This window comes from Zonotrichia albicollis, chromosome 5 (assembly GCF_047830755.1).
Source record: "Zonotrichia albicollis isolate bZonAlb1 chromosome 5, bZonAlb1.hap1, whole genome shotgun sequence".
Classification (NCBI taxonomy): Eukaryota; Metazoa; Chordata; class Aves; order Passeriformes; family Passerellidae; genus Zonotrichia; species Zonotrichia albicollis.
In genome coordinates, this window is record NC_133823.1 from 73393535 (window position 1) to 73405718 (window position 12184).

Below are 12184 nucleotides of genomic sequence, written 5' to 3' on the forward strand. Positions count from 1 at the left end.
ATTAAACTGTGCCAAACCGGCTTAAAAAGTTCCTAAATGTCAGAGAAACCAGGATACACAACAGACAGAGTTGGGGGCCAGGGCAGATACTCTGTTTTGTCATCTACCAAAGGCTTGACAGAATTGTAAGAAAGCAGAAATAAAGTGTTAAAATTAGATGCCCCATTATTTCCAATAAGAAACCACAGCAAGTGCCACTCCTGTAACACACGTAAATCAAGGCAGGATTTGAGAGTTCAATTTAAGACATTTCTCATCTCCAGCAGCCCAGTTTGGCACACTATTACCAGAGAAATCATAGATTTCTTGTGTGTATTTCTAGTCTGTTACACATACATATGCATGTATGTATTTACATATGTGTATACATATATAGAGCTGTTAAAAATCTGTCAGGCATTTGCAATTCTAAAATCCCTCAGACGGGCTCTCTGCATCTGTGCAACCTTGGCTGATGCACGAGACTGACAGCCACAAATATTTCATGAACCCAGCCTGGGGCCTGAAGCAAAGAGGCACTGAGCTCTGTCTGGAGGCTTTGCACAGGGCCAGGGGGAGGATTTGGCAGGGATGATACTCAGGGCAGTAAACATGGCAGTACCTGATCTGGAACATGGTTTCTGTGAGGTCCCACATCCTCTCGCAGCAGAGGTGTCTGCAACTAAACAATTTCAAAGTCAAGCTTAATTGGAGCAAGAATTCAAAGGATTTGAATTTAAAGGATATTGCTTCTGTGGAACCATGGGAAGTTACTGATCAGGAGTCCTTGCAATGCTATTTAATCCAAGCTTCAAATATTCATTTTTTGGGACAAGCCCCTTGTAAACTCAACTATAACATCTAGCAGGAATATTTCTAGTTTAACTGAACTACAACACCTAGGAATAATAGCTATCATCCAGACAAATCCCAGTCTTCACTGGTCCTGTCCACACACATGTTTTAATGCTCAGTTTTGCAGTGACATTTCCTGATACTTAGGAATCGTTACACTTTATTTTCTGGGTTTCTGATCTACATATGCGCTTGATGACCTTTCTTAATCAGAGCCAGTTTGGAAAGCATCAGTTCTGTTCTTTCTGCTGAAATATGGCTTTGGTGTGTCAAAGCCTGGCTCCTTTGAATGGCTGAGATCTCGTGCCTCAGGCTGTCCCCCATGGAGCCTGCCTGGATGGAAATACAACACAAGAATGGAGTCCCCTGGAGGGAGGAGACTGGAGACCCAGACCCTGCTCTGGGACACACCAGAGCACGTCACCATGGCCTGCTCAGGTTTCCAGCCTTACTAACAGGGAGAATTTACAAGATCCCAGTTTTATGTTCCAAAGTATGGCTGCTTCAATGCAGAAAGCCACGGCCTGCAGCTGCCCCAGCCACAGCTCCAGCCGTGCATCCCAAAGCCCCAAAGCCTTCTTGGCTGCCATTTGATTTCCCGGTGAGTTGCCATTTGATTTCCAAACCTGCACTGAAAGCTTTTCTTGGCATGGCCTGTGTAAGGAGAAGATCCCAGCACCAAGGTGTCAGACAAAGATTGCCAGACTGTACATGAAACCCAAGCACTCCATAAAAGACAATGCCTCTCGCTTCTCCTTCACGGTGCATTAAAACTGGGAATATTAAACTGCACAACCACATTTAATTGTTTTAAAGCTACTATTAATCTAGCAGGTTGTTAAATGAAGAAATATAGCACACCTATTATTTTTAACAAAGCAGAGCAAGATTTATGGCCAAGATTTAACTATAAGACACAGGAAACTGGAGAGCAAAATGTGAGATGTGAAAATTATAGTTGAAAAACACATTGTGAAAAATCAAAATTAAAAGAAGCAGTGTTTGTGAATTTTGTATAATTAGCACATGCCATAAAATTCTTCCTGCTCTGAGGTGATGAGGTTTAAAACAATGTGTGCCAAATAAAATGCAATTAAACCCACTCTGAATCTTCAATAAAATGATAACCTTGTTTCATGTCTAGGTTAACAGTTGGATTTGATGATTCAAAGGTCTTTTCAAACCTAAACAATTCTGGGATTCTATGTTCATTTCCAGCTGGCTTCACCAGCTCAACACTATTCCTTTGTAACTTAAAAAGTGCTTTGGTTTTAGCCACATTCTTAGAGAAGTTTTTGGGGAGGGGGATGACTGAAGAGAAAGAAAGGGAATATATTTTCAGTGGTTGCTCTTCTGTCATTGATTCACACAAAACACATTTCCATACGGAGGGAGGGAGGGAAGGAGGTTGCACACTTCAGCACTCCCTTACCTCTCAAATGCAATGAAAATCATTGCTTGGCATGATTCCCTAAAGCTAGAAAAGGCAAGAGCTGCAGCACAGAAATGAAAAATGAAAAGTAAAAATCATAATATCCTGTTGAAAATCAGTTCCCTAAGCAAGCCAATGGGAATGGCTGATTCAGCTCTAACTCACAGCTCCTTACTCCAAGGAGCTCCCATGTTACCTGATTACCCCACAAAACACTCCAAATCCATCCTGTCAGTAGCTTTTGTCACTTCTATTTCCTTGAATTTCTTCCAGCAGGTCATTCCACGACACAAGAACAAGCCCAGCAGTGGATGGCTGCCAGCAGTGCCTTTGGCCAGCGTTTCAATAAGCGCTGCAGCTGGATCCCCAGGGATAACACTGCTCCTGCAAGCTGCCAGCTGCTCCCAGGGCACGCTGAGCAGGACAGGGGAAGGGGCAGACTGCATCCAGCCTAACCACAACCCTGCACATCACATTTATTGTACCAGTGTCTATGAAGAGAAGAGACAAACACTTGATGCCACTGTCTTTCCACTAAATGCATCTTGGCTTTACAGCTGCACCCCTGCAAAGGATGCCAGGACAGAGACCCCTGGCTCTCTTAGCCCTCCTTAAAATCCTGGCCAGGAGCTGTGTACACAGATCCTTCCAATTCACACGCTTCCTGAGAAAGTGTACAGGCAGTCAAGAATTACACTTTGCCTTCAATTTGCTGGGACACTTCCAAATCACTTCCATTTCCAGAAGGAATTAAAACAGGTGCTTTGTCTCTGCAAAGCAGCTTAAGCTCAGGTCCTGATACCACTTGCTGCTCTCCCATGGGGTCATGGTCATTAAATATTTAAGCCAAACCAGCAGTACGTTGGGAGGAGAGAGTGGCAAGTTTAGCAGACAAACCGCTGCCTCCCCCGAGCCCCCTTCTCCACTCCCTCAGGGGGGCTCCAGCTGCTTTAAGGGCTCAGCAGAACCACGAGGCACAATCCCAAATACTGTTTAAAAACCAGGAGCTTAAATGAAAATGAGAACTGAGCTTCTGACCTTACCTAGGGTCATCTCACCACGTCACGGCCGGGGTTATTTCCAGGGCAGCGTGTGAGAGCTTTCACTGCAGCAGCTTCAATAGGACTTTGCCTGTGGATTAATGGATGACTTTGGCTTCTCTTTCTTACCAGCCTTTACAATTCAGGAGAACACACAGAGGATTTCTTCTGCAGCAGCTGAGTAAAAAGACAAAAGTGAGCTAACCTCCTGACCTGCAAAATAACCTCATGGAGAAATCCATTCAACAGAGCAGCTTGCTGTTCCTGGGAAAAGGAAAAGCAGAGGAAACAATACCTTGGATGCTGCTTAAGAGGGGAAACGACCACAGCAATATTTTGCTCAACTTCCAGTCAATTTTTAAGAAAAGTAGAAGCAGCAGGGACTTCCAGTGCTATGCACCAAAGAAGGAGGAAAAGGGAGACCTTGTGCAGACAGAGCACGCAAGTGTTTGGCTTCAAGCGTATAAATGTCCACAGAAATCCCAGTGGAGTTAAAGGAGGCTGCTCTGAGAGCTCCAGTTCCAGGGTGGGACACTGCCCTGGCATTATCCAGGGCTGAGCTATGGCACAGGGGCTGCAGCTCCAGGAACCCCTGGGACAGCACAGCCTGGCCAAACCTCCTGATCTGCATTTAAAAAAGGGCTACAGCACTACATATGGTATTGTTTTAGGATTTCATTTACACTCCAGCCTGCTTGCAACAAATTGCAGGATAATACCTGAAATTCACCTCAAGTCTGTGGTGTGGTTACACATAGGTAAGCATGCACACAAAACCATGTGGGGAAATATGTATAAATATATTTTTCTTTGTTGTTTCCTGCTTCTTTTCTGTTGGCTAGTCAAGGTCATCAGTGTTTATGACCTCAAACGCAGCAGACAAGCATACGTACATACCATGTGGTTATAAAGAAGCATGATTAAAATCAATTTTAAAAGCTAAGCACTGAATTTCAAAGGTGAAGACAGCTTCTATTGAAATTCCTCACTTTGATGGGGGTGTTCTATGTCCTAGCTCCTCCCTCTTTTGGGGGTTTTACACTGCACTTCTCCTTTTATATGATAACTATATGGGGAAATACTTTAAAAATACAGTTATTTCTCAATTTATGTGGTTTGCATACCTTTTTCCAGACTGGAATATTCAGGATCAATGGTCCCTGGCTCCAGGAGGCACCATACAGCTGCCCCAGCAACACAACATTTCACTCTGAAAACAATTAAAAACTGCAAAGCATCTGATGACTAAGAAACACTCATGTTTCCAATATAGTTTCTGATAGGACACACAGTGTCAAGACCGTCATAATTAATGCATTTCAATCTCTCCTCTTTCCACTTTATTTCCCAAATGAAATCATGGCACGTTTTGCAAAGTCTAACCAGTAGTACCGTTTTTCCCTTGATGCCAAAGCCTCGTACCTCAGGGTTATGACTTCCTAGGCTTGACCTGCATTTCTTCCCAGCAGCTTCATTTAAGCTCAGTTTTAATTCAGAGAGCTGCCACAACAGCTAGAAGCAAGAGACTTGCACTTTTAAATTGTCTGGTCTCAGCAGTCTCTTCTCTTCTCACATTCTTATTTCTTCACCCTGCAGGGAAAAGCAGGAGAGAAGAATGGGAAGAAAGGCAAGTGCCCAGGTAATAATGGAGCCTGATCCTTGCAGGTTCCTATCACTTGCTTGTGAGCCCATCCTGGGACTTTTCCTTGTAAAAAGGCTTTTCCTTGTGCTTCAACTTGTGTGCAAAGTCACACATTTGTAGAGGCTCTGATACCTGTGTGAATTTAATTGGTTGGGCAGAGCTCAGCCAATGAACTCAGCAGTTATGGAGGAACAACCACGAGCCCAGGGGCCCAAGCATTCTGCTGCTTTCAGTGACTTGAAGTTATCATCACCTAAGTGTAATTAAAGCATAGCCCTTACCTGCATTTCTTAACTGTTCCAGCTTTAATTTGGAATCTTTACTCTCCCATGGTCTTTCTGCACCTTCCTCTCAGCCTCCCACTCGGTGCAGCTGGTTTTGACTTCAGGACAAGGTACAAAACTCAAGTGTGGTATTCAGCCTCAAATGGGAAGTGCATCATCTGAGGCAATTCAAGCCAAATTTAAAATACCAGTAACTGCTATTACCTGTTTGCTTCACTCCCTGCCAGCATCCTTCACCTGATTATCCCATGTCAGAGCCTGAGAAAGGGTCCCATGTCCTTCAGTGAAATATCCAAATCATTACAATTTGTAACCTTGGATTCTTATTAGCAAAGAACTGCATTTTAGAGAAAAAATATCTAATTTCAAATGAAGCAAGGACTTAGCCTATCACTATTCAGTGTAAAGTAAAATAGCTCTCATTTAATGATTCTCCTAGAGTGCCATGTAGCATGGAACATTTTCTAGTCTCCTTATTTACTACTTGCTGCCTTGCTGCTCTGTGGAAGAGACACTTGACACCAGAATCTTTTCACAGGCTTCATTCTACACACAACTGAAACTTGAATTGAGCACAGGAGAAAGAGGGAATTCAAACCTGGGCAAAGAGAGTGGCAGCTTACAGCTTGTGGGTTCCACATCCAAAGCAGGAACACTCTGTAATTCAGCTCTGGGACAGGGCTGATCCCTCTCCCTTCCTGCTTACCCTTGGGTCTTGTTCTCCAGTGTAGCAGTGGCAGAGTGGACTTTGCTGAAGGGAATTGTCCAGCCTCAGCTGCTGGAGCAGGAGCAGGTGAGCCAACCAGGGCAGTGCAAAAAACCCAGAGGTGACGGAAAAAAGGAGCAAGAAGATGAGGAGTATCAGGTAAGGGGAGGAGAGGGCAGAACACAGGTAAGTGTGCCACTCCACCTGGCAGGAGGTGAGGCCAGGTGCTCACTCAGCCAGGAAATGGAAGAGAATTTCTTTTTGCCACCTCTGAGTGCCAGGCACTGCTTCCTGCTGTGTCCCTTCACTGAGCAGAGATCTGACCTGGAAACACCACAGGAGCAGGTGATGTCAAACCTCCTTGTGGGTACCAAACAGCAAATCAAGTGCCTTTCAGTCATCCTCAGACCCACAGCAAACTAGGAAGTTCCCCATGAAGGATGAAGGACATGGTGGTTGTGATTGCCCTACAAGAAGTACAGGAGCAGACTTTCCCTTTTCCTTAATAAAAACAAATTACTTCCCGAACTTTAATTTGGGAATTAAAATTCCTCACATTTGCTCACACATTACAACTTGATTATTTAAATCTTCATCTTCAAACCTTCCAGGGAAAGCTGAAAAAACCATCACATAGAATACTAAAACTCAACTGAAATCTCAGCACCTTTTGGTCATTCTCAGGAATTTTTAGCTTGCTTTGGGCTGGCAGCAGGCAAAAGTTCTGGTAACACCACTTTTATCTTCTGCAGTAGATGAACTCCTTGTCCTTTGCAGGTTTTACTGAATCTAACACCTTACAGACAAATACAATAAAAAGCACAGAATTGTATTTATTTTTCTTTACAGCTCCATAAAGGTCTGTACTACACATGATTTAAGCAGCAAAACCACTCATCAGCTCAGGTCATTGAAAAGGTTTTTAAGTGCTGGACCAAGTTTATAGGAAAGCTTTCCTATGCTGCAGTCTGGCTGCAACTCCTGAGTTCAGGAATAGGCATGTGGGGATGATTTCAATTTGCCTTTCTCCACTGCCTGTGCCAGCTGTGAGCTGTCCCCTCTGATAAGGGGCAGAGTGGAAAGAAATCAGTAACTCCTTAAAATCACCCCAGTGGGAGCTGCCAGAGGTCAGCAATCCCAGCCCTGCTGCTGCTGAAGCCCTTCATTTACTGCCCAGTGCTGTATGTGTGAAGTGATTGAGTGGTTGCTCTGTTCTGCCTGGGTCACCTTCCTATATTTATCACATCACTCTATAAAACACCACAGTGTACCTCACGGATGGGAGGCTCCACATAAAATTAAACCCTACCTCAAATCTTCTTGAAAAAGCAGCCCACTCCCCAGTTCTGAAAAGAGAACTGCTTTTCCTCTCTCTGCTCAAAAATTCCGGTAGGAAAAGACATCTCAAAGGCTCAAAGAGAGCTCTGAGGACACGAAAGAAAGGTAAACCAGCATTGAAAATATCCTGAAATATTCAGTGCTGATAATCACATTTGTACAATAAAATATTTGTCCTTTTTTTGTCCAAAATATCCTCTATTTTAGCCTAAAATACAGACTAAAATAAAGGATATGGCTGCAGCAAGAAGAAACAGAAGGACGAGGCACTGAGTGAAAAGTAGGAAAGAAGAGTCTTCAGACAGTTAAAAAACACAGAGCCCAAGCCAATGCCTCTGGAAAATGTTCTACTGGTCTGTGAAAATCCTTATCAAAGGACCCTTGGTCTTCTTGGTCTGACTGATAAGCTAAGCAACCTTTCACTTCTTGTTGAAAAGAATCTCAATTTAAAGTAAGCTCCTTTCCTGCCAAGGAACCTACTTTTAGGTTCCTTGGCAGGAAAGGCTGCCCGCTTTTACACAATACCACTGAAACTTTGTTATTTTGCATGGGGGAAGCCTTTTTTCCCTTTAAGACATTCCAATTAACCTCTTTCTGTACTGCTGCCAACATTAAATCTAAAGTTAGGGGGGAAAGGTCACTCTCTCATTTCCCAGATTTGTCTAAGAATCAAGGGAGTCAAGATCTGTCACTACAGGCTGAGTATCCCGAGGCTCTTCCTCTTTACAACTGCTACCAGTTATTAGAAAACAACATACAGGCTACTAACATATCCTGAAAATGGATTAAATTGACATAAATAATGAAAAATCACAAATAATTGGGGTTTTTTTTGCTAATTTACTATAGAGAGAAGACTTATAAAATTACTTTTTGTGTGTGCGTACATGTGTGCTTCCTTAATGTTTTTGCTGTCCAACTCTAATAAAATTTGGTGATTAGGCAGAGATCTCCAAGATGCAGTTTCCTTGTAAAGAACTTGTTCCTGCAAATCATGCAGCCTAAGCAGTAGGCTAAGGAGAAGACTATCCAAGTGGCCTAAAACAGAAGTTGCAACATCAGCCTCAGAGGGGAAAAAAAAAAGCCTTCAAAATACATCAAGGAAATACCCAAATAACTTCTTCCCTTCTATAATTTAAAGCCTTACATTTTATTGAAGCAATGTCATCACATGGACAGGAATGGTTCCTAAGTGAAAAATACAGAGATTTGGTTTTGACTGCACAGGTACATGCTGAATAATGATTCTGGATTAAGTGCCAAAAGTGCTCAGTGTGATGTAGCTACACCAGATTATCCCTAAAATACTTGTCAGAACATTTCCTTAAGTCCTGTGCTACAGTAGAACACTTAAGCACATGAAGAACCTGAAATATCTATAATTCCATATAAGTGCTTGTATTTTTTTAGCTTCTTGGATGCTTCATAGAGAGATCTGAGTGCAAATCATTTAAATTCAAAGTGTAAATAAGCAGAAAATGGGAAAATTAATGATTTAACTGTTAACCATTTTTAAAGACACTGCCTTAAAGATACAAAGGGTTTGATATCAAACAAAACAAATAGAATTCATGGTTTGTGCCCAGCATCTGACACATGGCAGACCTGAAAGCAGAGAGCCAGACCTGCAAACAACACTGATAAACCCAGGATTCACAAGGTTCTGCAGGCGCTTCAGGACTGAACTACCTGCACTGAAAAGAAAAATGCCCATCAGTCTTACTGATTTTATACCCTGTCCTAGGGATTTCCTAATTAATCTGGGGCTCCACACTGATCAGCTCCTTTTTTATAAGGTGTTGGATGCTTCTTCAGCTCCTTTTTTGAGTTTGAATGTTGGTGGAATTATTTCATAGAATTGAATCTAAGTTTAGGGTTACAATCAAGCAAGAAGGAGCAGAAAGAAAAATGAAATCTCAGCCTGCATGTCCAGAAGTGACACATCTTAATATTCTACTGCCTAAAGTTCTGAGAAAGGGTACAGCTACCTTCCCAGAAAATTAGTTTTCATCATGTAAAAGCAAAGCTGGCTTGCTCTTTCTGCACCAGTACAATATACTCTGCCCTTTCAAATAGGATACTCAGGGTTGGGTGAAGTCTGAGCCTTGAAAAAGGTTTTACCACAAGAAATTAGGTGCTAAGACTGTGACTTGAAAATCCTGAGTTGCAAACACTGGTTTTTGTGCAGTGGCTAATGTCTGTGACTGAAGGAGTCATGGTAGGCCTGATTTTGGAAGATGAAACTTTACAGTTTCCCATTTAAATGGACACAGAAAGATACTGGGCTGGTACTGTCTTTAAAATAAATACACAGAAATCAGAATCTGACTTTATCATCCAATAGTCTTCACTTCTCACCAAACTAAAGTTGATTTGAAGTACATGATTCCAAATGGGGAGGTGATGCAGCTGTTTCTGCCCTTTGGAGCCATACAGACACTCAATTATACAGCCACAGCCAGGCTGGAGCAGTGCCAATGCAGCAGTGGTGGTGGCTGGAATTAGTTTGGAATTAGATAGGGATAGTTGTCTAAAGCTGGAAGAAGCAAACAGGAGAAAAAGCAGTATCTTGTCAAAGTGTTAAGTTATTTATTTCAGTGAAGGAGGCAAACCCTTGCAGTCAGAGGCCTGGCTCCCTCCTCAGTGCTGCAGTCCCAGATCAGGAACTCCCTCTGCCCCTGCCCCTCTCTCCCCTTCTTCCAAGGATGACCTGCTGACCCGCTTCCCACAGCACAGACTGGGGAACACAGAGTGTCTGGATGCACGAGTGAGACACGGGGATTCTTACCTGCTGCCTTATTCCTTCTCTGGCAGCCACCACAGAACCACTGCTTTGGAATTCGCCAGCCCACAAGTGTTCCTGCCGTGGTGGGAACCAATGCTTGGCAGCATTTCTGTGCCTCCTGACTCACACGATGCTTTTGGCTCGTTTTCCATCATTGCCTTCAGCTACAGAGGAAAGAAGCAAATTGTTAAAGAGCAAAAGCAGCTGTAAAAAATGCCACTCAGTGATGTAAGCCATGAAATCTGTGTTCTAGGAAGAGGAAACATGCATGTTTCCAGACACATAAAAGCTGCAGCACATGCAGCACGAGAGAGGAAAATAACTCCTGTTCATCAGAAATCTACTTTGACAGCTCAAAGATACTTGGACTGGCATTTAACCATAAGTGAAGAAGGTGATAGGTGATTCTTCATCCTGCAAGCCCAGCTGATGACTCTCTGCAGGGTTCTGTATGAAAAGACAAGAGACAGCCCTGCAAGTTTTTCAGGGGAAAGATTCAAAAAGAAAGAAAATGCAATTGGAAGTGCACAGGATTTAAGTTTCTTCCAGTGCTAGGCCAGTTGCATAACAGCCCAAGTCTCACTCCACATCTGTTTGGTTTTCCAGTTCCTGTTCCTTTTTTTTGTTTTTTTTAAGAGAACAGTCATCGGCAGTTCACATGCACAGGCAGCCGAGTAAAAGCCAATGACATCCAGGTCAAGTTACACTCCCAGAAACACACAGGCAGCTCATTGCCCTGCAGCTCCTTCCAGTGCCGTGGCAGGGGGGTCTGTCACCACAAGCAGCACTGGGTGACATCTCACATTTATGCAGCACCACACCATCCAAAGGTAAGCGACTTCCAAAGGGATCTAATAAACCCCAGAGTGTGGGGACTTCTGATGCATCCGTGTCCTTTCTGACATCAGAGCTCTGACTGCCAGCAGGGATGAGGGGAACAGTGACATAGGGGACATCACTGCACAGGAAAACAGTTTCTTGCCAACTGAAAGGACTGAAGGAAAATCTTTTCAATCTTGCACATACTTCAGAAGAATAATTTGTTTAGGAAGTGGCCTTCAAATAAAACACGGACTTACACAAACTGAACTCAGCCAGCATCCCAGGCAGCTGCCTTGGGGCATCTCTGAGGTGCTGGAAATGACCTGGACTTGCATTTGCCAAAGCCCTTTGTAATCCCTTCCCAGTGTTATCTGTTACCACCCCACCCTGCTCTCCTGGCCATCCTGGTGTCACAGGGAATAGGATGAAGCCCCCAAGCAGGGTGAGGGTGACCAAAGAGCTCCACACACAGAAAACACTGCTCCTAAGCCCTCCAGAGTGCTCTGCCTGCTCACGCTAACAAATGCAGATGTGGCTCTCAGAGAGGAGCCTCGCTGTGCACAGCAGCTCTGGTACTGTTTTAGCTGTGGTTTACTGTGTGCAACTGGGAAGAGATCGCTCTGAGGAATGCAATTTAAAGGAAGACTCTGCATTTTAAGTGGATGTTTCTGTTTGGAAAGCAAAGCTTCAGGAAACAAGGCGAGGCACGGAACAGAAGAACTTCTCGGAGGAGTGCATCGATTAGACTGCAGGAAGGAGCAGCACATCTGAGAACAGCCAAAACAGAGTCAGTGGGAAACCTCTGAGCTCTTTGACATTGTGCTCCTGGAGCCAGGGGATAAACCCGAGGGCTGGGAATGCATCATCCAAACTCTGAGCCCGGCTAGATATCATGATTTGAACAATGCAAATTGGAAGATTTCATCTCAGATAGTTTTGCGGAGATGGGGATTCATGGTTCATTACATATTCATAATGAGAGGGCTTTGCCTTCTCAAAGGCACAATAATTATCAGCTTCAGGCAGCTTTTGCATTGAGAAATGCTATTTAACTCACTTGACAGCTGCTGCAGTCATTCACAAAAAGACATTATTACATTTATCTGCACCTTTGCTCCTCCCTGTACATCACTTCATTCAATCCCTTCCAGAGACACCCATTTTTAGAACAGCATTTCCAGCATGACACAGAATTGAAGAAACTTCTCTATTAACTCCTTATGGTTTAAGAAATAAATAACTTCTGTATAAAACAGCCTTGACAGAAAACGCAATAAACTAATTTTTCTAGAAATGTCAGA

General features: G+C 43.4%; 1 long non-coding RNA gene across 1 annotated transcript; it reads right to left on the reverse strand.

Annotated features, from left to right (window-relative positions):
* Positions 1-37: 37 nt before the first annotated feature.
* LOC141729056 (uncharacterized) lies at positions 38-10270 on the reverse strand. Its single transcript, XR_012580306.1, has 3 exons — positions 10065-10270; positions 3310-3483; positions 38-655 (listed from the first exon to the last, which is right to left on the reverse strand). It is a non-coding gene; the product is annotated as an uncharacterized LOC141729056 (long non-coding RNA).
* Positions 10271-12184: the final 1914 nt, after the last annotated feature.